At 47.2% G+C, this 26463-nt stretch overlaps 1 long non-coding RNA gene across 1 annotated transcript; it reads right to left on the bottom strand.

The window, feature by feature from the left end:
- Positions 1-1618: 1618 nt before the first annotated feature.
- Positions 1619-10262, bottom strand: LOC105723624 (uncharacterized). Its single transcript, XR_001108863.2, has 4 exons — positions 9953-10262; positions 7371-7540; positions 4574-4676; positions 1619-3027 (listed from the first exon to the last, which is right to left on the bottom strand). It is a non-coding gene; the product is annotated as an uncharacterized LOC105723624 (long non-coding RNA).
- Between the last annotated feature and the right edge of the window lie 16201 nt (positions 10263-26463).

Below are 26463 nucleotides of genomic sequence, written 5' to 3'. Positions count from 1 at the left end.
AGAGGTCTTCCGCCCAAGACTGGGTTAGGTATTTCTTTCCCTCGCTCCAGTAAACCAGCAACCTCTAGCAATGTGTGTCACTGCCATCACGAGGACGTCACAGTGCAATAGATATCCTGTTTATGGCCAGTGTCTTTAAGGCCTTTTTCTGCCAGGCTTAGGGTGTGCTCTCAACATGCTCCAAACACCTTCAGCCTCAGACCCGCTCACTGCGAGACAGGCAGGTGATGCTGGGATGGGGGTCTCCCAGCACTAATCAGGGCAACAGGGAGGAGATGACAAGAGCCCTTACGAATTGGCGTCTTACAACAAAACCCCACGAGAACTTGACACACACAGACAAAGAGTGCTGCCCATGTCTCACGGGTCTTGAGTCCCTAGTCTGGTCGGAATGCTGCCTGGCACAGAGCCACACTCTGCGCCCCTCGGATGGCAGAGACCAGAGAGATGTCCTCCTTGGTCACACAGTCAAGCTCTCAGGACATAAAACAAGGCAAGAGGGGAACCCCATCATTTTTGTTTTTTTTGTTTCAGGAACCCACAGTGCCTAGGCAGACATGGGTCTGACAAGTGCCACACACCCAAGTCCTGGGGACACAGCAGGCTTCGAAGGACCCGTGCCTGTGTTCTCTACCTGACGCTTCCTCTCCTTATGACAAACGGCAGAAAAGACGCAAAGGAAGACAGAGACCATCTGTGAGATCAAAAGGACCAAATAGAAATCTAGAGAACTCACAAAAACACTAAAAGTCGCTTTTTGCCCAAAGAACTAGTTCACACATGCTTTCTCCTGTCAATTCCAATATATAAGAGAAATAGACACAAGTCTAACCATTCTCGCCTAGACCAGCCGCACACCAGACACCTGGAAGGCTGCAGTAAGAACCCTGCCTTTGCCGGCTTGGGTCAGAGCTCCAGGGTCTTCGCTTCCGTAGCTCCAGATGGAGCCGTGTCCCAGCCAGTGAGGGAGAGCCCCGGGCTCTGTGCCACGTTCTGCAGGGACCCAGAGATCATCTCCAACCCCACTTAGCTGTTACATGGGCTCCTCGGTTGTGCCTGGAAGCCAAATTGAAACCAAGCACCAAATATTAACAAGAGAAAAGCATACAAATTGAATTAGTGTTAAAGGTACATGGGGATCTTCCCAAGTTAGTGAAGTCTGAAGAAGCCAAAGCCAGATGCTTTTGTACTTTTCAGACAAAGAATAATAAATTTGGGAAGAAATGACAAGGCACGCAGAATCTGGCTAGAGACAGTCGATTTCCAGGGGAGTTTCTAGGCGATATGCAGGGATCTAAAACCAGCGGACAACAAGGCTGACTTCGTGAGGTACACTGACTTGGGTCCAGTCTGTGGTGCTGACGCTCTCTTCTCGCCCTGGTGTGGAGGTGCCGCTCCCAGGGGAGTCTTTACGGCTTGCTGCGTGCAGAAGAGGCAGGTCAGATCACCCTTTCTAAACTACAATTTCTTCAATGTTTGTAACGTAAAATTATCAGTTGGGATGGCACGTCATTGACTCCTTCAAGAAAAAGGTGGGCTGGGGAGGTACGGGGTCGGGTAAGGACGTGGTGAAGGACAAGGTGGGTATGGATGGAAATGGGCTCTAGGAGCGGAGGAAACAGGGAAGGAAGGGGAGGGAGAGAGAGGGCGGTGAGCCGTGGGTCTGGAGGCAGAGAGGCAGGCACTGGAGCAGACAATAAAACCTCACAGGAGGGGCGGCCCAGGTCAGGGGGAAGGTGGAGGCCACCGGCAAGGAGACGGGGCGGTGCGGGGGCAGGGGCTGACAGCTCCACAGGCTTTGTATGACTTAACATGGATTCAGTTTTGCTTATAATTATTCATCAAAATAATATAATAACCCAATAAAACACGGCTATACCATAAAGTTTGGTAAATGATTGGTAACTATAAAAATTAAAAGTGGTTGGAATGCTTCTCTTAATGACACAGGTGGACTTCCGTCCCAACTTTGCCATGAACCTGTGAATGAACAGTTACCTGCTAGAATGTGACAGAGTTTCACATCAGTCGTACACCTATTTTTTTTCACTTGTTCAATTGGAAGCCTTGAGAAACCTTGCTTACATAAATAAGTAGACAGGAATGGAAAGAGTCTTTATGCAATTATTTGAACTCCTTCAAAGTTATAGACCGAAAAGCACAGTTATATATGATAAAGATCCTTGTAAATGATGCGTCTGCTGACGACTGGATTCGTTCCACCTTCAACTTGTTCAAATGAAGAATTGAAAGTTACCTGACTTGTAGTGGGATTTGATATCCAGGAATTAAAGACAGTCTCACCCAAAATACCTACTCCAGTATTTTAAATTATCACCTTGTTAATCCCTGGAGATGTGGATCTGTGGTCTATAGTCAGATGCAAGATTGCTGAAAGGGAACCTCTTGTGAAGTGGGAGGGGCTGTTCGAAGTAGGGACTCTCTGATCTCATGCTAGGTCTTAGGAAGATCATGTTTTGGAAACAGCCCAGGTAGAAGTTAAAGATCTGGAAATTAATTTCTTTAAAACCATCCATGGGCAAGTTCTGAGCTAGGGATTCCAGAGGCCTGCCTTCCACCAAAACAGTGAAACCACTGGCAAAAAATTGTCAAAATCACTCTTTAGAGAACTCTGGAAACTAATGAAAAGCTTGCAGCCATCAGTAAAGCACCCATCCAAGAAAAACCGCTGACACTAAGAAGAAAAGCTTGCTCCGGTGTGCTTTAACTTACCCTGATTCCGTCTGCATCCCTTGAAAAATCACAGCTGGTGTTCCCAGTGAGGTACCGCAGAGATCAGAAATGAAGATATTCTCAGAGAACTGTGACTGCTTGTTTTGATCTGTCAGATTGCTCCCTGGAAGGCCAGCTCCATAGGATTGCCTTTCCCTCTCCCACCTTGGAACTCACCGTAAACTGAAGTGCCCACCTGGGGGCAATTGTTGACAGTGTATACAGTGAATGTTCCAGGCCCAGCTGCCAAAGGGAATGGATGATGGCTGGGACAAACGGTAGGTTAACCAAAACCTGCAGGGAGAAAAGTCTGGGGAATGAGATGTTTTGGGCAACAAGGGCTTCGGAAAATAGTTACAAATTCCTGGGAATCTAGAAGGCTGCACACATGCCTAGGGCCTTGTCACCCTCAGAGAAGACTTGAGACAGCCCTAAGCTCACCCTTGGCTGATCATGAGGTTCAGCACAGGCAGGAAGAGAAGGTGAAGGCCAGGTTGGAAAACACTTAGCTGAACACTAAAGGAATGACCTCAAAATGCAACGACTCCCTCTGCAAAGATTAGATTTTTTTTTTTTTTTTGAGACACAGTCCCGCTCTGTCACCCAGGCTGGAGGGCAATAACATGATTATAGCTCCCTGCAGCCTCAAACTCCTGGGCTCAAGTGATTTTCCCACCATAGCAGCTGGGACTACAGGTGCGTGAAACCAACCTGGCTAATTTTTGTATTTTTTGTAGAGAAGGAGTTTCACTATGTTGCCCAGGCTGGTCGTGAACTCCTGGCCTTAAGTGATCCGCCTGCCTCAGCCTTCCAAAGTGCTGGCATTACAGACATGAGCCACTGCACCCAGCCAAGATTGTATTTTTTTGAATCTCAGTATTTAGGGAAATATCTGTCTAGTGGTTAGCTGACCACTAAACTAATGGAACAGAGACTTCAAAGAATAGAAACTTTGAATTAGTCCAGAAAATTTACTAAACAAATAACTACAACAAGCACAACAAACCCCCAGGAGAGCGGAGCGTTTCCAGAGAGTCCATGTTAAAAGGTGCAAAATGTCCACTTTTCAATAAAAATGCAGGAAGAATGTGAAAGAACAAGAGAGAATGGCCAGGGCACAGGAGAAAGTAGGGATCGGTGGGAACTGCCCCTGAGAAAACCAGACATTCGGAATCACCGAGCAAAGGTTTGAAATCAGCTCTTTTTTTCCCCCAGTATGATAACTTTTTTCTTTTCTTTTTTTTTTTTTTATTATACGTTAAGTTCTGGGATACATGTGCAGATCGTACAGGATTGCTACGTAAGTATACACAAGCCATGGTGGTTTGCTGCAGCCATCCCCCGTCATCTACATTAGGTATTTCTCTTAATGTTATCCCTCCCCAATCCCCCCCACCCCCTGTTATCCTTCCTCACCCCCCCACCCGCCAACAGGCCCCAGTGTGTGATGTTTCCTCCCTATGTCCATGTGTTCTCACTGTTCAACACCCATTTATGAGTGAGAACATGCGGTGTTTGGTTTTCCGTTCTTGTGTCAATTTGCTGAGGATGATGGTTTCCAGCTTCATCCACGTCCCTGCAAAGGACATGAACTCATCTTTTTTTATGGAAAAATCAGTTTGTTTGGTTTCTTGGTTTTTTTTTTTTTGAGACAGTCTCGCTGTCGCCCAGGCTAGAGTGCAGTGGCACAATCTTGGCTCACTGCAACCTCCACCTCCCAAGTTCAAGGTTTCTTTTTCTCATCCAGCCCACAGCCTCAGCAAGGGGTCACCCGTATCAGTGGCTACCATGGGCCCGGGGAAAGCGGTGACTGCGGGAGTTGGGGCTGTGAGATGCTCACCTTGCAGTTGGCAGCAGGTGTGTCCTCAGGGGACTCCTGTCAGCCAGCACTCCAGGTGCGGGGTGGCGGGCAGGGCAGCCCTCAAGGACCACAGAAGAGTGGGCTGGGTGAAGAGAGCAAGCCGCGATCACTGATGTATGCTCCCCAGTGTTAAACTTACTAAAACGTTTATAGGATAAACCTGAATATTCTGTTCATTTCAAAAGGTAAATAAAATTCTTCTTACAACCCTTGTCCTCCAAACCCAATTCCTTCCTGGTAATTATCCTTTGGTCAAATTTGAAAACTGAAAGTGATGTATGGAGGGTATTATTTCCTTAACGTTGACATTTCTAGAGAAGAAGTGTAGTAGATGGAGCCAAATGGAGGGCGCTGTGGCAGTTTTGAAGGACTGGAGAGATGAGATTTGATCGTGAGGCTTCTTTTCTTTTTTTAAGGAAGAAAGACTTCCCTGACCCGGGACCAAACCTGGGCTGCAGCAGTGAGAGCGCCAAATCCTAACCACTAGACCACCAGTTTGGCAACTGGTTACAAAGCAGCAGAAGACAAATGCAGACACCTAGTCCTCCTTCTCCTACCCCAGCCCTGGATCTAACTGGTTCCTGATCTTCTCTAACCAAGGACCACCCTGCACAGGCCCTGACAGCCCTGACATGAACCCTCACTCACCCTGGGTAGCTGAAGATGGTTTGGGATGATATGGCTCCTGATATCTGTTGGGCACCAACTAAATGCCAGTTACTGTGCAAGTCTTTCACACCATGAAACAATCCCATCTCCACAACAGCTGCATAAGGGAGGCATAGCTAGAAGAGGATCTAGCAGCCTTCTGGTTCGATTTAATTTTGATGTTGGGATCTCAGGCCCTGAGGTGGAGCTCACAGTTTCCAAGCCCCACAGGGCGCTGTTTTCAACTGTGAGGGCAATTCCAGAACACCTGGAATCCGATATGCTGTGGGCACAGCCAAAACATCCCTCACTCAGACTCTCCCCAGGCTGAGCCTGCTGACCCTGTCTTGTGATATGGTCAGAATTCAAACAGTTCAGTGTGTAGATACTGTTATTGATAATCTTTGGGAGCGGAAATGTTCTTGAACTCCAGGCATAGTTAAGCAACATTTTTTAGGTTCACTGATTTGAAGTATTATGAAAGGAAAATAAACATGACTACTCAAAAGGAGTTTAGATTCTCTGTAGTTAAAACTACAGTATATTCACTTATGACTATTTTCTAAATTTTAAGCTAAATATTCAGTGTGATAAAATATTCCTTTTTGTACATGTTCCATCCACTTAACTATTAAAGCTGGTCATTTATGATCTCACACGCAATGTTGAGAGAATAAGTAAATTGTTCATAAATTTTCACTACTATTATTGGGAAGCATCATGGCATGTAATAAATTATCTTTTTTTATTCAAAGAATGAAATCAAGGCTAGGGAAGATATATAGCTACTCCATTTGTGCTGTGTGGCTAAGAATGGATCTCATCGATTGTGTATAATGGCAAGATGAGTACTAAAAATATTTATGGGAACCACTACTTGACTGTTCATAAGCAAGATGTCACAACTATCCTACCATTGCTACAAATTAAAATAATTTTAATATAATTTTGAGACAACACACTTCTAAACATGTGCCAAATAGAACGTAGCCACCTGGCAGTGACTGGATATTGTACGTCCCTGGATTCCTCCTATGTGTTTACTGGAGATGTTTGTGAAGTCACTCAATCCTTTGCTTGTTCATATTCTTCATCCATATATTCAAATTTCATAGTAATTGCTTAGCTGATGTGTTTCATGTAAGTTACAGAATTGTCTATAAACATGCTGTGCTCATTACCAATTATAGGATATTGATTTTTTTTCCTGTATCTTTGCCCTTCTTTAAAACATTCCATTACTTTTACTTTTTAGAACATCTAGGAGAATACATAACAGGAGAAGAGTAAACATAACACCGACTTTTTTCATTTCTTAGCCTTTTTGATTAATGTTATGGCTGAAGATATAGGTGAAAATTATGGCTGAGATATCTGAAAACCTGATACCTTTTGGGCACTTTTAATCTATTGGGAATTTTAATTGTTAGATATTTTCCTTCTAATTATGTGAACCTAGACAATTTAATGATTAAAATAATATAAATTTCATGCTTAGTAATAAATGCCTTTCATATGTGACTCCATCAAATCTTTAAACTTGGCATATTTATACTGAGAAAAAAATGAATTAACTGAGCCTCCAGCTTTCTAAAACGGAAGCAGGAGAGGCACTCACATCCACTAAAGGTCAAGTCACAGAATATTCCAGCAGACTTGAATAAACGGCTAGAGCCAGTGTCCACTAGCCTTCAGCATCTTTCAGCTGGGAGTAGCCTCATTAACTGACCAATCAGAACGAGTTTGCAAATTAGGATTTCTGCCCAACAAATGAACTACCTTTAAGAACAACTTTCTGTGGAAATCCTCAATTAAAACATGTTTCCTGTGCTTGCCTTACAGGACCTTCTGGGGGCTGCCTGACTCACTGTACCTGAATTACAATTCTTTGTTTCCCAAATAAATGCTATTTCCTTTGACCTCCATGCCCATCTTTTTTAGGGAACAGCACAGTATCTTAACTGTTATTGGTATCCATTATTTAAAATGTTGGGTTTTTCATTGCTTCATAGAATTATCTTTATCTTGGGCAAGAAAATAAAAAATATTCATAGTTTCTTATAGTAATATTTTAAACCACTCAAAATAAGAAAAAGTCAAAGTTCACAATAAAAAGATCTTGATTTACCTGAATAAGACTTGAAAAGTGAAGAACAGTTCCTTCTACCTGAGAAGGGTGTTGACCCAGAATCCACCTCGGATGACCCTCTAGAGCTGACAGGTCAGCATCATCCCCAGGGCACCTGATGACACATCTCACCAGCTGCCACAGGGATGTCAAAGACACAGGCTATGGTGCTGGAAGGGGAAAAAACATCAGTGCAAAAGTCAGTTTCAGGATTTGGAGCATGAAGGCAAGTGCTCTCCCCTGGCCTCCCCGCATGGGGCCATGGTGAGGAGGCTCTGCAGCCATCCAGGAGGACTGGACCATGGATATGAAATGCTGGAGACATGGATTCTCTGGGGACATGGGCGACTCCAAAAGCACCAAGGAGTGTGGCCCAGAGAAGCAGTCCATTGGGTCTGCAGTAAAATCTCATGGCATAACCAACGTGGCGACCAGAGACTAAAGCTCTCTGACATCCCTGGAGTCGTGGACCTTAAAACCAAACACAGCAGCCCCACGATCGTCCACTATCCAGGCACTGAGAGCTAGGCGCGAGCTTCTAAGGGTAAAGGAGGCTTCCTCCCTGTCCAGATGTGTGAACGTTTGGGTTTACAGATAATGGAAGTATCTATGCATGTTGTCATGAAAATATATGGCAAGTGGCACCAAACATGTTTTAGCGGTCCCAGAAGTTCAGTGTCGTGTGCTCTCTGCACGACATTAATTTTAATTATATGTACACAGAAGGGGAAAATTTTAAACTTATATGTTTTATCATTGCTAGAAAAATAAGTTTTTTTTTCCCTGTGAGTTAGAAATCTTGATCTCTGAGATTTTCTATGGATCAAATCTCAAAGTTTGTGCAAACACATTTGGCATTTCTCTCTACGTGTCTTCGATCATGACCTAAGGATGTAACCAACTCCTGCTTATGAGGTAAGGGATGAGGCAAGAGAGATCCAGCGATAGGGCGTGGTTTTTTTTTTTTCAGTCTTTGGCAACATTGTTCTAAGTGATGTCAAAAGTAGTGAACTCCCTGACTAGGGTTTCAGACCTGGGCTGTACTAATCCGCCAAACCCCGAAGGGCTGGGGGAGAAGTGATTTGCACAGGGATAACCAGTGCCTACAACATGGAGCAGAGGGTCATCAAAATGGTCTAAGTCACTCTAATGTGTGGCTGGAGATGTGTCGAGAACAATGGGAAGAGCCCTCAGGAGGCATCCCCGCTCAAGGTCACCTCGAAGCTCAGTGCAGCTGCGGTGTGGGTCATAGGGTGACCAGGTGACCGGGCTGATGGGGAGGAGAAATGCTCTGTTTAGGGTTTTGTCTCTGTCACTTCTTCAAGGAGCAGCACAGTCTCAGGCACATGCGCCCTCCTGCCCCACCCACTGCAGCTCTTGCCAGATTCTTCCCTCCATTCCAGGACCTCCCGTTCCTCCTGAGCCCCTGTGGCCTCTACCTTATTCCGTCTCCCCAGTTCTTTGTACCTCCCTCCTCTGCCTCACTCCCCTCCCCTCCCACGCAAAGCCCCTACTGGTTCCGCCTCCCACTTCATCTCCACCCACACTCCATCTGCACCCTCCATTCCAGTCCTTCCCTTCCTCTCTTCTCTGACTCTCCTGAAAACTCACTTCCCATCTCTTCTGTCCAACTCCCTGCCTCAGTTTATCTCCCTTCCCCTCTCCTCACCTCCCTGGGATGCACCTGACCTCTCCCGCCTCCCTCCCCTTCATTCATGCCCTTCCCTTCTTCTCTCTCGGGTTCCTCCTTCTCCAACATCCTCCCCTCTCCCTTTCCTTCAGCGCCTGTAGACCTCTCCACCCTCCGCCGGTCCAGTCCCCAGCCCTCTCCTGTCAAGGCCATCCCTCCCAGCTGTCCCCGCCCTCCTCACCTCACCTGGGTTCGTTCCCTGTCCCTCAGCTCCCCCTCCCCTCCCTCTTCCCTGACCCAGGCCATCTCGGTGTCTTTTCCAGTCTCCCTCTCCTCGCACGCTTTCTTCCCCTTCCCTCCTTTCCCCTGCTCTGTCTTCTCCTCAGTTCCCTGCCTCCCTCTCTGCACCCACCCATTGTCCCCCATTTCCCCTCCATGCTCTCTTCCTCTCGTTTCCCTCCCCAGCTCCTAGTTGGGTCACCTCAGCTCAGCGCCCTCCTTCCTGTGCCTGCCCCTGCCTGCTGCCCACCCTCCCTGCACACAGCTCACGCCTCCCTCTGGCCCTCCTGCCGAGCAGGCGGCTCCCCCACTGCCCTGAGCCTGCCCACCTTCCCCAGCCCTGCAGTGAAGGCTCTCCAACTCCACAGCACCAGGGTGAGGGCAGAGATGCCCCCTCTCCAGGGCTCCGCTTCTTCCAGCCAGGCCCGGCTCCTCCCTCCCGGCTCAGCTCCACCGCCCGTCCCTGCCCTGCTGGCACCACTGGGACCTTCTGCCCACCTTGCCAGGCTTTTCAGAGGCCTCGGGTCTGAGGTCAGGCAGGCCAGTGGCTTGTGCGGCAAGCCAGGGGTTACAGATCCAGAGCCTGGGGCGGTCAGGGGCGGGGAGGGGGTCTAGTCTCCTGTGACCACTTCTGTGACCTTGCCACTGAGCCCTCCAGGGCCTATGTCCTCACCTCCAACGTGGAGATCAGGCTGGGCCATTACTGCAGAGCTGTGCTGAGTGTCGACGAAGGTGCTGTCACGCGTTATTATTCGTAGCTGGCGTTTCCTGAGCGTTTGGAAACGACGCTCTGTAATATTCTTTGAACTAACTGCAGAGCTGAGCACAGCATGCTTCATGATCTCATTTTATCCTGACCTGTTTCGTCATTGTGCTGTGAAGTATTCTCCGGCCTGTTCGTAGTTTGACCTGCATAGGAGGGCAGGGTCACCCTCCCTCCTGCTGAGCTGATTTCGCGGGAGCCGCCGGGTCAGACCGCCCCACGTGCCCCCTGCTGACTAACCCTGGAACCGCCCGCCGCCTGGCCTGCCGGAGCCTCCGGATGTAGGTGGTGCCGAGCCGGGGCGGGGCCAGGAGCCTGCGGGAGGGGCGGGGCCAGGAGCCTGCGGGAGGGGCGGGGCCAGGAGCCTGCGGGAGGGGCGGGGCCAGGAGCCTGCGGGAGGGGCGGGGCCAGGCGCCTGCGGGAGGAGAACCGCGCAGGATCGAGGGGGCGGTCTGTTCAGGAAGGGGCCAGAACTCACATCCCTGGCACGACCTACAGATAAATTAACCAGTGTCAGGCGTAGAAACGAGTCAAGAAGAAACGACAAAGTAGACCGGGGCGGTTTCAGGATAGCTATGACTTGGGTCGCTTCATTCTGTGCCTGGGGAAGGATCAAAGCCACTTGGAGATTAACGCCATGACAAAAACGAGAGATGATGTGTGTGCAGTTGTAGGTTTCATGTTTACTTTCCACAACTCTAGAGGACTTGCCTACCTGTTCATACATAAACCAGTGCCCAGGGCCCCGCTGCCCCATGGGGGCTCCGTCTCTCCCATCACCACCCCCCCCGCCCCCCGCTTAGATCCTGGCCTGCCCCAACCAACCCTTAGTTAATGAGTTGGTGAAGCTACCCCGCTTTTCCTGCCTATACCCCCTATTCTCTCCCCCAGGTCCTGCCGGGCCTCAGTCTTTGGTCTCTCTGCCCCATCTGCCCAAGTACCCCCCCAGTCTCTTGGGTCCTCACCTGCATGCTCCCGAGCTCACCTCCAAGCTCTGCCCTTTACAAGGCTGGCCCCCTGCAGTCCACCCCATTACTTGGGGCACCAGGACCATCCACTTCCTCCACTCTCCTCACATCCCCAAGTGACCCAGGGTTCCCCTGGGCAGCAGGGCTGGTGTCCTCCCCCCAGCTCCCTCAGTTATACCTGCTCCCCTCCCCTCAGACGCAGCCCCCCAGGTCTCCAGCCTCATTCATGGACATGGCCTCCCAGGCCTCTCAACACCCACCTCCCAGCAACCCCTCAGCCCTGCCCTCCCCAGGCACCAACTTGGGACCCCCAGAAGCAGAGACACCTATTTCCACTTGGGCCCAAGTCACCACGGCTCGCTGGGGATGCTGAGCCTGTGAGCCCAATCTTGCTCCATCCCTCCAGGTCCTTTCGCCAATCCAAGCCCTTTCAGACCTGTGGTGTCACCCCCAGATGCCATCTGGACACAAAGCACTACCTAACAGACCTGGCCATACTATTCCCTGTGAGGGTGGACAGGGGACACCCGCAGTGTGCAGGTCACAATCTGAAACTTTGGAATGGTGTGGCAGGCTGTGTACTGCCAAGACCCGCACCAGGGCCCCTGAATGGCTGTTCCCCATCACAGTCACAAGGAAGACCCTGGACGATCATCCCTGCTGCCTCTGAGATGGGCCAGGAAAGGCATGAGCATCTCAAGAACCTGGGTTGCCATCTGGGAAATGGCAGTCATGATCAAGTCAATCCCTTGTGCCCCAGAGACACTGTAACTCCCCAGAAGAATCCCAGAGGGATTGAGGCCACCCTGGACAAGACAGCAAGGTCCCATCTCTACAAAAAATAAAAACGTAGCCAGGTGTGGTGGCACACACCTGTAGTCCCAGCTATTTGGGAGGCTGAGATGAGTGGATCACTTGAGGCCAGGAGTTTGAGGCTGCAGTGAGCTATGATTGAGCCACTGCACTCTAGTCTGGGTGACAGAAGGTCAGGGAGCGGGGAGGGGAGGGAGAGAGAAAGAGAAGGGGAGAGGGGAGGCAGAAGAGGAGGAAGAAGAAAGAAGAAGGAAGAAGAATCCCAGAGGGGAAAGAGCTACCAAGGGGAACCCCACTCTGTGCAAGCATCTCTCTGCCTGAAACATACACGTGTGAAACTCACTGTAGGCAGCACAGCCAAGACAGAAAATTAGACCTGACAGTGTTGTAACCGAGTGAGTCAAAAGGAACGCACCACACTCTGAGTTCCAAATTAAGAGTCCTTTATTAGCCGGTGACCGAGAGACGGCTAACACTCCAAATTCTCTCGGCCCCAGGGGCTTGATTTCTTTTTATACCTTGATTTAGGTAGGGGAGGGGGACCCTAGCTGAAGCGGAATTTTACAGAAGCAGAATGAGCAGGTTAGAGGGATGTGGTTGCAGACCAGGGTATTTTCCAATCACCAAGGGGGATCCAAGGAGAGTTAAACATCATAGCGGGTGTGTTTGCAATGCAGGAAGTAGTTCCAATGGTTGCAGGTGCTAAGAACAGCATGCTTCAAACCTCAACGCTTCGTGGCTCTGAGTACAGCATGACCCAGTTATGAACCTAAGGGCCGCGGCAGGGAGGGAGAGGCCAGAGAGAGCTTGTCAGGGGGGCAGCTAAGATGGAGTCAGTTAGTCTACTGCAAGTTAGGTTATTACAAGAGAAGCCTCTGTGGTCTTTGAGAGGGACTCAGGTGGTGACCAGAGGCAGGGAGGCTCCATAGGAGGGAGAAACACAAGTAGATGGCCTTCTCTGTGGCTTCCAGCCTGGGGCAAAGGGGTGGTCAGTCTCCGGATGCCCACTAGGGAAGGGCTCCTGTGGGAAAAGGGAAATCAAAAATCCTGCTACCCGCACAGCACGGGGAAATCACCCAAAACCCCAAAGTGTCATGACCGTGATGTCTGTAGTATAACATCCATATTGCTGTAACATCCACAAGGGTCTCCCTAACACCATCAGGCTCTGGAGTCAGGCAGCAGAAGCTCCACACCTGGAGCTAAGTGGTTCTGAGTATAGCCTAATCTCTATCATGCAGCTTACTACTGTTCCTTGTTTAGGAACATGGTCATTTTAAAATAATTTATTTTTAAATAATGATAGAACTTATAGAAAACTGCAACAGCAGCATAATGGGTGCCTGCTCCCTTCGCCCAACTCCCCCAGGGCTTCTAGTTTTGCCATGTGTCCCCACCACCATGATGGACTCAGCCTCGCTGATCATCCCCAGTGGACGGCACCAAGGGCAGGCAGGATCACACACTCCTCTTTGCCTGAAACACTCAGGGCTCCATCCGGCCACGCCAAGTTCTCTTCCTGCCCCATACATCCTCGCCCACATTCTCTGTCCCAAGGGTGTCTTGGCCCCCAGGCTCAGCCCATCCGCTGCATGTGGGTCCTTCTGCTCAGGCTGTGGATCACATGTATTGCAAATGTGGTTTAAACTTTGAGAACAGCAATTCTGGTTTGTAGGAAAAAGTGAGATCTGTGCCTTTGCAGTCACACACATGCTCCTATTTTAAATACGGACCAATGAGCCGCTGCCTAGTGTGCCTACCAGAGACACAGCTGTCATTGAACTGCAACTGGATTTACAGTTCCATTCTGCAAGAATCTACAATGGCGCTGTGGAGGGTGCAGTGAGAGGCTTGGAAGAGCCTTGCCACACTCTGTGTGTGTGCGCGGGCGCCAGCTGGCCTGGGGTGGACTAAGGCGAGAGGGGGTTGGCTCTGAGTTGAGCGCTGTCAGGAAACAGAAGCAGGTAGGTATACAGTGGCTTATCCCCTGGGAGGCCTGACAAGAGCAGGACAGGCTGTCACCATGGCCAAAGCAGCAGTCGCCATGTGAGCCGGAAGAGGACATGGCTGGCACTCCTGGCCTGAGAGATGCTCCTGTCTGTCTGTATTCACACAGGATTCTGGAGTGCCTTGTCATTGTCTTGATGGGACCATCTGGGGTCCTGCCTGCTGCTGATGTCAGATGGGATGGCTTGTATTCTCCAGGAGAGCCCCACAATCTCACTGAGGGTGCCAGCCCAGCTCCTGGGACACAGCCACCCTCTTCCTCCTCATGTTTTAATGAGAAGCGGGCAGGAGGTGACAGAGAACCATAGCCCATCTTTGGGGTGTTAGGCGTGTCTGCTAACAGTTCTGGTCTAGGGCAAAAAGAGAAGGAACAGGAAAATCTGTCAGAAAATACCGGAACCACAGTGGGGCTGCCGAGGAGATGAGCAAACTGGGCTGGTGGCATCCAGGGCTTTAGCAAAGATAAAAGCAGCAGTGTCCCGGCAGCCAGGGAGCCCAGCCACTCTCTTAGGGCCGCCCCTTCCCAGCCCCTCGCAAGGCCGCCCCTGCCCCACCCTGCCCAGGAGCAGACGCCGCGCCCCTCCCCCAGCCCTTTCCCCACTAGGCTGCCCCCTCCCTAGACTGCGTCTCTTTCCAGTCCCTGAGACCGCCCAGAGGTCAGCCCCCTGGGCCCCCCGGGCTCCAGCTGGCAGTGCTGGGCCGCCCTCCTCGCCAGATGCCTCCCTGGAGAGGGCGAGAGCGCAGAAAGGGCTGAGCGCCCGGGTCCCTGCGTGGCCGGATCACACGTGAGCGCATTCTGGGAATTGGAAACGACAGGAGTAGGCGTTTCTGCCGTCTGAGGCACTTTGCATGAAATACCCGTCTCACTGGAAAAGTAGTTGAAACAAAAACAAAGCGACGCTGGCTTTTACGCTGCAGATAAGCGGATGAGAGAGTAGGAGCGTTCCGTGCATGCCGGGCGCATCGGAGCCGGGATTTGCCGCCGCGTCCGAGCGCACAGGGCTGTCACGGAGGCCCAGAGAACAGCCCTGGGCTCGCGCTGCAAACTCAGGCAGCCTCTGCTCCTGCCTTGTGGCTCTGAGGGCACCTGCTCCTCCCTGGAGGCACAGCTTCCTCCTATTTCCCGGACTTCCTCAGGCGGCCCTTAATTCATTAAGACTAACACGAAACGATGTTCATTACCAAAGTAGGTGCTCCCTCTAGCGTAGCACAGAACGCGGCGCTGTTCTATTTAATTGGAATGATCGTATTTTTAATATCAAAAATTAATAATAGAAATCTACCTAGAGTACAAGGGCAGCGAAAATAATATAGGGTTTTTTTTTTCCTTAATTTCCTTATGACACACATCACTGGTTCATGTGATAACGTGTGGATTCTCACCTGGAAGACGCACGAGGAATAAAATCACCCATATTTTAAACTCTATGTCAAGTCTCTCAACATTTCAGACTGTGCTCATTCACACACTGCAGAATGATGAATGTTCAGAGGAAAATTCTGCAGAACAATTAAAATTGCAAAATCAGAGCCGGGCACGGTGACTCATGCCTGTAATTCCAGCAGCATTTTGGGAGGCCGAGGTGGGAGTATCACTTGAGGCCAGGAATTCAAGATCAGCCTAGGCAATATAGTGAGATACCATCTTTAATAAATAAATAAATGCAAAATTACCGAAAATGAAATGCATACATTGAAATGCACACAATAATTATGAAGATTAAAGTTAATTGTAGGGCCTCGGCCCCACTGGGTCGTGGGGTGTCCCCTGTAGCTGTGCTGAGGCACTGGATCCGAGAAAGGACACAGAAGAACTGGAGAAGAGCATCTGGATTCCGGGGGCCACGCCACCTATGAGCAGAGACAGGCGAGGCCCCCAGAAGCGTCTGTATTTATTAGGTTCAAGGCATGGGGAAGGGTCATGAGTGAGGTCATCTATAGGCTTTATGATAGGACATACATAATCACGTGAGTAGCAAGCGAGGGGGCCATCCCATTAGGTCACTTGGGCAGAGAGGTGAGCCGTGCACAGTAGGGAGCTGTGCCGTGCACAGTAGTAGAGGGTCATGTACAGAAAAGGGGTCCACCCCCATTAGGTCACCGAGGCAAGGAGGTGGGCTATGCGCAACACTTCTTATCTGGGGCTGGAGACTTCGAAGGATTTCTAATAGACAGATACTGCAAGCCAATGCAGTGGGAGCTGACAGACTTGTGCTCTTATTTATGGGAGGATGATTTGAGCTAGCACAGAAGTGAGAAAAGGCTGACAGGGTGTACAGCCGCCGTGACTGGGTCACACCAGAGGGGTTCTTCTCCCTCAGTCATCTGCGGGATCTCAGGCCTGAGGCCTGCTTTCCACAGGAACTGGATGCAAGGTACTAAACTCCTTTATCAGGAGGAGAGGCTCTTGCTCCAAGCCTGCCATACAATGTATGCCCTTTCAGGCAGGGACGCCACCGCCTGAGTCTTTGGTTCTCGTCCTGGTCTGGCTGTTTTCCCACGTACTGCTTCTGTTCTGTGACTGCTCTGGGCATTCCTCCTACTACAAACTACTATATGGTTATATAGAAGGATTCTATAAATCAGCACTAAATGTGTCAGTACAGCTCCGACCACAATATCTATATGATTATATAGAGTATATATATGAGTAAATAGATTACAGTATTTATACGACTATATAGAAAGATCATATGGAAATAAGTACTAAGTATGATTATATAAGCTAGATATATGTAAGCAGTAAGTTATACTTCAGGCACTGATTGTTCCGACTATAAACTCATACATGATTGTATATAAAGGACGTATTTCTAATATTTTTTAATTTTTTTAAAAAAAGGGTTTTTTTTAATGGACTTACAAATATTCTATTTCACACTATATTCAAAACTAAACATCTTCCAAACCATATTCATGAAGCTGATGATGTGTGCTTTGGCAGTTTTCAAGAAATATCAGTCAAACCATAATTAAATTTCAACGTAACAGTTAAACATCCACTGAGCACCTTCTCTTGCAGTTACCATTGGACTAAGTGCTTAAGGACAAGTCGTTTGATGCAATAAATTAAGAAACACAAATTTAAGGTTTATAATATATTTGCAGAATTCTTGGCTTGGTTATTTAAGCTCCTCCTGTTGAGAAACTTGAGGAAACAGCTCAGTAAATAACACTATAAACTAAGATATTCTTCAAGCACTAATTGTGCCTGGGGTTTGCACGGCTCTCCTTCCTCGGTGCCCATATGGGGGAATTACCCACAGTTAGTGATATTAACAACAAATATGACAGGAGCCACAAGATCTACATTAAAATTGTCTAGTTGACAGTAACTTGAATATTTAAATAAAGTCCTCTTTATCTCTAAATAATATATTTACAGTCTGCCATTATGTGAGTCACTTAAAATTCAAATGAGGATATTAATCAATATTGACAATTTCTTCAGGAATATAAAGTAAATAATGATGATTTTACTTCTTTGTTTTGTTTTTGAGACAAGATCTTGTTCTGTTGCCCAGGCCGAGGTACGGTGGCAGGATCATGGCTCACTACAGCCTCTGTCTCCTGGGCTCAAGCAGTCCCCTTACTTCAGCCTCCTGCGTAACTGGGACCACAGACGTGCGCCATCAGGCCCGGGTAATTTTTTGTTTTTAGTTTTTGTGGTTGAGACGGGGTCTCATTACGTTGCCCACGCTAGTCTTGAACTTCTGGACTCAAGCGATCCTCTCGCCTCGGCCTCCCAAAGTGCTGGGATTACAGGCATGAGTCACCATGTCCAGCATAAAGATTTTATTATGTGGAAATGAAAGGACATTAAAATATAACTTGAAATAACCCATTTTCTTGCAAATGTTTTATTTTTTCACCAGTTAATCAAACAATGCCAACACTAAAGACTGCCACATTCTTTGTTGAACAAACAATACCTCAAATAACTTCATATCAATATATTACTGGAAAACTTAGCATTTTATTAAAATGTTGCTTAAATTTCATATTTTATCCAAATCTAACATATTAGTAATAATATTCTTTTTCATTCAAATTTAAAGTTCTATTCAACAATAGCAATTTACAATTTTATATTAATACGATGTCACTGATATCATTTAATAATTATTTTATAACTTAGCATTAACGAAACCAGCACAGACATTATAATGTTCATGATATTTTAATCATAGGTTTAGCATACACATGCATAATTCAACATTAATGGCTTCCTTAATTATTCTATCATTAATATTGTAATATTGTAATTCTATACTACCATTTAGAGTTGCACTCCTGTTTTAATATTAGACATTTTAGCATTCGTCAGTTCTATCCAGCTCTTCTCACTGGTTCTTCTTTGAATTCCAGACATGGCTGCAATCCTCTCTTCTAAAATCTGAGGGCTCTCACTGGCTAGGTGCTGCTGGAAGAACTGTAACTTGGTTGTTACCTCAACCGTATTTGATTTTAAATGTTTTTATTTTATTTTCTTTCTTTATTTATACTTTAAGTTCTGGGGTACATGTGCAGATTGTGCAGGATCGTTACATAGGTGTACACCTGCCGTGGTGGTTTGCAGCATAAATGTTTTAATTAAAAGAAGTTTTTAAAAATGTGGAAATCCCTGAGAATATTCACTTCTTTAAATTCAATGGAAATAGGTAAGATGAAGTCTGTTTCGCTCATTTGATCCAGGGGTGCTTCTCAGAACTTTCCCAAGTGGCAGATCCTGGGTTACTGGCAGCCTGGCCCCAACAGCAGTTCAGTTACCCCATCACAGCTAGGGCACCAGGGGAGCCCCACAGGTGGGCGAAAATTACTGTAGATTAAAACCTAGGCAGTTTAACACAAACAGCCAGCACCAACATCGTGATACCTGACCTTCCAACTTCCTGCACTACCAATTCGATGTCTCATCACATTCTCCTCTGGCCTCTCGGCCCCCAGCGTGCACGCTGCAGCCTCCGTTTCTGCTGAAGCCCTTTCTCATATACCCTAGAATACAGAACACAGGACAGACACAGAGAGTTTAACAGGAATACTGACATTTAAGAACTTGTCATATCTCTTGTCAGAGATATGAAAAATCAACCACATAAAATATGGTGATATATTAAGGCTTTGTGAATAAAAGCACAATAAAGGGTGGGTGTGTAAAGCTATTTTCCAATTATCCTTCCAAACCAAGGCTTTAGAGGGAACAAGTTCTCCCAGCAGGTGGCAGGATGGGCCCAGCAGTGTCTCAGCCCAATGCTGTCACGAGTTAGGAAAGGCTGAATTCTATTTTACATGCAAAAGAAAACATTTATTTAATTAAAGATTCAAGCCACAATACGGTTATTCATACAACACTAAAACATTTTGATTATCGATATTTTTCTATTGCTTTGTCTCACAAAAACACGATTTGCCTTTGTGAAACCTGAAGTGTCCTATTCTATCAATGAGAAGGTATAGCAAATGGATAGGCCATCCAATGTAGCCAATGTCCATTACAAAATATCTCCCTTTTTCCTAATTGTGTCTTTTTTTCCCCTTTGTCATTCTTGAGCCTCTGTTACGCACTGAGGATGTGAAGATGTGTACTTAAAGAGATGCCAGTATCTGTGAAGCTTAGATTCCACATTTTGTATTTTAGTTGATAGAATGATGACTTTAGTTATAATGACTTTAGTTGATGTAATGATTCTAATGAACGGGAAAGATTCAGTTTCCTATTTCAAAAGATACCATTGAATCATGCTAATATTTTTCAATTTACTATGGATACATATTCAAGGCGTTGTCGTTTCACCCGCTTCAGTCTTCCCTCTCAGCCAATCCTCAGAAAGACCTAGGCTGAATTCATATCACGTGAAAACTCATCATATGATGTCCTACTAAGTCAAGAAGTATAAAAACTGACGTCATGGAGAAAGACTTGATTGCAAGCAGGACAGAAAGACATCAAGGCACACGGTGCTCAGAGTGGCGTGCTGACAAGATCTCTGGTGGGAGGCCATTGCCTGGACACCTGCTGGGCTTTGTCCTGGACACCATTCATTCCCTCAGGCAGGTTTGGTGCCCAGGGCTCCTTCAGGTATATTAGTATTCAGTGGCGTGCCCAGAAGTACATGACTCTCATATCGGGGGTGCAGAGTCAGACTCAACTTGCTTTGGGAAGTCCGCTCGGGTGCAGGCTGTGTCAGGAAGCTTCCTGGCAGGGAAAGATGGACAGCATCATCTAGGATGGAAGTACATCAACCGATGATGACCCTGCACACGTGGCTTCATTAGCGATGCATCTGCCAGTCTCCAAAACAATGCAGATTCGATGCAACCCAGGAGGAAATCCACTCACGTGACCAGGCAAAATGCAGCTAACAATTCACAGTGCTTTTTGGTTGTAGAGACCTTTCTCTGAGTTACTGTTTCCCAAAGGAAAGCTGTGTCTTCAGAAACAACCAATCAAGAGGTATTTTAAATGTTTCATGTAGAATCATTTCTAATCTTCTAGCTACAGGATACTTTGTTACCCAGAAAATGCCCCACTCTCCTGGCAGTGCGTGGGCTCATCAGCTCCCAAGCCTTCCAGGGTCTTTGGGTGCTGTGATTCAGAGGGTCTCTGAGCGAGATGAGGGAGACTCTTGACATGAATGGTTTTCTCTGTTGGCTGCACTAGAACCTGTCTTAGAGGGAGTTCTATGTGTCATTCAATACCTTTACATATTAAACTTCAGGACATCCCAGGTCTCACGCAAATCTCGCAGAGGAAATTTTCCAAGGGTTTTAGGCCCTCCTCTCCCATTTGGGAGGTTTTGTTGATGTCTAACTGCAGAACGAGGTGTTGGAGCATGCCAGGTTCTGGTTCCCGTGGCCGTAACAAAGCTGGATGACAGGCATGACTACAGATGCACAGTCCTGAACGCATCGCATGACGCGAATGCAGAGTATCTACTCAGGGTAGAGGACGGCTACAGAAACATGCTTAATCTGTCATGGTGGGCACAGTGGGCGTGGAAAGGGGGCAGAGGCAGCTCAGCCGGTGTCTTCAGAGGCACCCCCAAACTCCACCAGGATACCAAAGGAAGATGTAACTGATCACTGAGAGGAGGCCCCACATGATTCTGCTCTGTCCTCTTCAATCTGCTTGGCACTTTTGCTGTTGCAGAGCTCCTGTGAGGCAGGGTGCCATGTGACAGCAGCACTGAGGACTGCATGCATGGTGATGGGCTCTCAGACGTGTGTGAGGCACCTTGTGCAAGGTCAATGATGGGCCTGGTGCTATTACATGAGCAACTGTTTTTTACAATTATTTTAAAACAATATGTGGCCATTGTGGAAGACAGTGTGGCGATTCCTCAAGGACCTAGAAATAGAAATTCCATTTGATCCAGCAATCCCATTACTGGGTATATATCCAAAGGATTATAAACCGTTCTACTATAAGGACACATGCACACGAATGTTCATTGCAGCACAGTTTACAACAGCAAAGACCTGGAACCAACCCAAATGCCCATCGATGATAGACTGGACAGGAAAAATGTGGCACATATACACAATGGAATATTATGTAGCCATCAAAAACAATAAGTTCGTGTCCTTTGTAGGGACATGGATGAAACTGGAAACCATCATTCTCAGCAAACTGACACAAGAACAGAAAATCAAACACCGCATGTTCTCACTCATAGGTGGGTGTTGAACAATGAGAATGCGTGGACACAGGGAGGGGAGCATCACACACTGGGGTCTGTTGGGAGGAAATAGGGGAGGGACAGCAGGGGATGGGGAGTCGGGGAGAGAGAGCATGGGGAGAAATACTACATATAGGTGAAGAGGAGGAAGGCAGCAAATCACACTGCCACGTGTGTGCCTATGCAACAATCTTGCATGTTCTTCACATGTACCCCAAAACCTAAAATGCAATAAAAAAAATTAAAAAAAAAATATGTGGCAACATTGGGAAGCTCCTTTCCTTTAAAATGCTTCCATGTTTTTAGTTTGGACGACATATGACTAAGTTAATTTTTCGCATGACTGTGCTCAGGCACAAGCTCATATATGAGGTATGACCAAAAATAGTTCTGGAAAGATAAGGCCAGTCTACAAGCCAAGGGCACACACATGATGGAGGGCACCGATCGACAGTGGGGACACAGGAGGAGTATGCTGAGAAACCCTGTGAACCGACCTTCCCGCCACCGAGGTCGCAGCCTCCACCACTGCAGCTCTGACTCACAGCATGGCTCAAAAATCATGGTTGACATTGCTGACATCAAATAAAATAGAGATGAATCTCTAAACTTAACACTTTTTTATTTATGAGGCAAGAATGGCAATGTGGGGCATACTCATAGATCAGGTGATCCTCAGTATGTCCCAAGAACAAAGTTGAGCGTTTTTATTTTTAAAATTCATATGGAACCAAAAAGAGCCCAAATAGCCTAGGGGCAATCCTAAGCAGAAAGAACAAAGCTGGAGGCAGCATGCTACCTGACTTCTAACTGTATTACAGGGCTACAGTAATCAAAACAGCATGGTACTGGCACAAAAACAAGCACATAGACCAATGCAATAGAATAGAGAACCCAGAAATACGGCCACATACCTACAAGTATCTGATCTTTGACAAACCTGCCAAAAACAAGCATTGGGGATAGGATTCTCTATTCAATAAATGGTGCTGGGATAACCAGCTGGCCATATGCAGAAGATTGAAATTGGCCCACTTCCTCTGACCATATACAAAAATTAACGCAAGATGAATTAAAGCGGAGGTCCCCGACCCATGGGTAATGGACTGGTACCAGTCTGTGGCTTGTTAGGAACCAGGCCGCACAGCAGGAGGTGAGTGGCTGGTAAGCAAGCATTGGCACCTGAGCTCCACCTCCTTAGATTCTCGTAAGGGTGCGAGCCCTATTGTGAACTGCACCTGTGAGGGATCTAGGCTGTGTACACCTTTTGAGAACCTAACTAATACCAGATGATCCGAAGTGGAACAGTTACATCCTGAAACCATCCCCCACCTACTGCTCTCTGTGGGAGCATTGTCTTCCACAGAATCAGCCCCTGGTGCCAAAAATGGTTGGGGACTGCTGGATTAAAGACTTAAATGTAAAATCCAAAACTATAAAAACCCTGGAAGACAACCTAGCCAATCCCACCCTGGACACAGAAACGGGCAAAGATCTCATGACAAAGACACCAAAAGCAATTGCAACAAAAGCAAAAATTAACAGATGGAATCTAATTAAATTTAAGAGCTTCTGCATAGCAAAAGAAACTGTCAACAAAGTAAACAGACATCCTACAGAATGGGAGAAAATATTTGCAAACTATGCATCTGTCAGCATCTCTAAGGATCTTAAATAAATTTACAAGAGAAAAACAATCCTATTACCTATTAAAAAGTAGGCAAAGGACATGAAGAGACACTTTTCAAAAGAAGACATACATGCATATGCTTGGCCAACAAGCATATGAAAAAAACCTCAGTATCACTGATTATTAGAGAAACGCAAGTCAAAACCACAATGAAACGCCTTCTCACACGAGTCAGAATGGCTATTATCAAAAAGTCAAATAATAACAGATGCTGGAGAAAATGGAATGCTTGTACACTGTTGGTGGGAGTGTAAGTTAGTTCAACCATTGTGGAAAGCAGTGTGGCAATTCTTCAAAGAACTAAAAACAGAACTGCCATTTGACTCAGCAATCCCATTTGGGATTTATATACCCAGGGGAATATAAATCATTGTACTGTAAAAACACACGCACACAAATGTTCATTGCAGCACTGTTCACAATAGCAAAAACATGGAATCAACCTAAATGCCCGTCATTGACAGATTGGATAAAGAACATGTGGTACATATACACCATGGAATACTATGCAGCCATAAACAATGAGATCATGTCTTTTTCACAAACAGGGATGGAGTGGGAGGCCATTATCCTTAGCAAATTGAGCAGAAACAGAAAACCAGATACTGCACGCTCTCACTTTTAAGTGGGAGCTAAATGATGAGAACACATGAACACACAGAGGGGAACAACAGACACTGGGCTTACTTGAGGGTAAAGGGTCGGGGGAGGGAGAGGAGCAGAAACGATAACTAATGGGTACTGGGTTTAATACCTGGGTGATGAAATAATCTGCGCCACAAATGCCCAGGACACGAATTTACCTATGTAAACTGATAAACCTGCACATACCCCTTGAAACCTAAAATAAAAGTTTTTTTAGGGCCGGGCGCTGTGGCTCACGCCTGTAATCCCAGCATTTTGGGAGGCGGAGGCAGGTGGATCACGAGGTCGAGAGATCGAGACCATCCCGGTCAACATGGTGAAACCCCGTCTCTACTAAAAATACAAAAAATTAGCTGGGCATGGTGGCATGTACCTGTAATCCCAGCTACTCAGGAGGCTGAGGCAGGAGAATTGCCTGAACCCAGGAGGCGGAGGTTGCAGTGAGCCAAGATCGTGCCATTGCACTCCAGCCTGGGTAACAAGAGCGAAATTCCATCTAAAAAAAAAAAGTTTTTTTAAAAAAATTAAAGTGAGAGTTTTATTAGAGAGATGCTAGGTATTGTTTTGAAAGAAAATGCATTGGCTCTGGAGAAGCTTCTGGGAGCTGGTGGGCTCTGACTGGTGAGTGACAGCCGGAGGTGACATTGGTCTTCGAGTTGGGGCAGTGCGTTAGAGCAGCTATGAGCTTAAACTGGTCCTCGGGTTACAGAGGGCCTTTTCAGCAGCTGGGCTTGTGGGAAATTCAATTCTCAGAGCAGGTTCTCTTGGTATGACCAGTGCTCTTGTACTGCACGACTGTCCCCATACCGTGACCACCCAGCAGACAGTTCCTCGGGGCCCGGGACCGTGGGGCTTCTGCATCATGGGCAGCAAGGACTTCAAGCATCCTCTGCATTTCCGAGTCAACCCCGGAACAAGGGTGCTATCGCTAATTTGTGTATCAGAGATATAATCACAGCCGTGGACTGGGAAACACCAGCCATAGGGCCCGCTGGGAAGCTCTGAACAAAATCAAAATTGCGCAGGTGACATGACTCCCGTGGGAGCCAGATCTGAACATAAAATCTGGTCTCTGGTGACAGAGGAAGAGGAACATCATCCATACAAGATGAACTTAGCCTCTGCACCCCAGGAGGTCCTGCACATAGGAAGGACCCACGTCTGAAACGCCATGCTATGCCATGCCACGCATGCCACCTTACCCACCTGCAGCCCTGCTGCCAGGGTCATCACAAGTCAGTGAAACCACCCAGCTTGCCTCTGCTCCACTGAAACATCTCCACCTTTATCCACGCCTTGCAGTCAAAGAAGCTGCCGGGGCTGGGTAGCTGCAGCCCCTCAGAGCGGGCTCAGCCTCCCAGCGGTCTCTCATTGACACAGAGCCTGAAGTTCACAAGACGCTTCCAGAGAGACAGGAGTTACACACATATTGTGCTTTTTACACACACTGAAGGTTTGTGGTAATCACGCGTCACGCAAATCTATCGTTTTTCCAACAGCCTGTGCTCACTTCCTGCCTCTGTGTCACACTTTGGTAATTTTCACAATATTTAAAACTTTTTCATTATTGTTATTTCTGTTTTGGTGATCTGTGATCAGTGACCTTTCATGTTCTTATTGTAATTGTTTTGAGGCATGAACTTTGTCCATATAAGATGGCAAATTTAACCAATAAATGTTGTGTGTTGACTGCGCCATCAACTGCAGTGGCGTGATCGCAGCTCACTGCAACCTCCGTCTCCCGGGTTCCATCGATTCTCCTGTCTCAGCCTCCCGAGTAGCTGGGATTACAGTAAGGGTTCATCTTTGGTATCAAAGAGACAGCCGCAGAAAATCAAACTACTTGGGGAGTGAACACCTTTCCCTCCCAAAATGCCACCTCCCTCCCGACCCACCTTCACCTACACTGGTTGTCTCCGAAGAGCCCAGTGAGGATCAATTTCTCTTCTGCGTTTGTACCAGCAGTGCCAAATAAACAATGAAACGGACACAAAGTTAAAGTTACCTGATCCCAAAAGGAGTGAAGCCTAGACTCCAGCCCACTGACTTGGTCTCTCAGGCCGCTGGCTCAAATCTTCAGTCAACAGTGGATATCACTGTGATCACTTCTGATTCCAGATGATCATACTCTGCCCTTTAACTCCTTGATATGCTTAATTATGTAAGCAAATTTAACATAAACATCATTGCATTAGATAGTCCATTGTTTTCATGCAAGATCCAATTTCAGATCAATGTTATGTTTCCAGTTTGTCACTCTTTACAGAGAAATGAGAAGAGTCAAATTATTTAGAAATCTTAGCAAATGTGCATAATTCCTTTAGATAAATTTAAAGGGACAGGATTGGATCACATATGATGCAATTCCCTGGGTCTCTTTTGTTTTTAGAGGTATTTCTCTCTCGGGCCGGGCGCGGTGGCTCACGCCTGTAATCCCAGCACTTTGGGAGGCCGAGGCAGGTGGATCACGAGGTCAAGAGATCGAGACCATCCTGGTCAACATGGTGAAACCCCGTCTCTACTAAAAATACAAAAAATTAGCTGGGCATGGCGGTGCGTGCCTGTAATCCCAGCTACTCAGGAGGCTGAGGCAGGAGAATTGCCTGAACCCGGGAGGCG

The sequence above is a fragment of the Aotus nancymaae genome, unplaced genomic scaffold (genome assembly GCF_030222135.1).
Source record: "Aotus nancymaae isolate 86718 unplaced genomic scaffold, 86718_ANA_hifiasm-v0.15.2.pri h1tg000018l, whole genome shotgun sequence".
In the NCBI taxonomy this organism is placed as follows: Eukaryota; Metazoa; Chordata; class Mammalia; order Primates; family Aotidae; genus Aotus; species Aotus nancymaae.
This window is presented reverse-complemented; position numbering and strand designations above follow the sequence as displayed.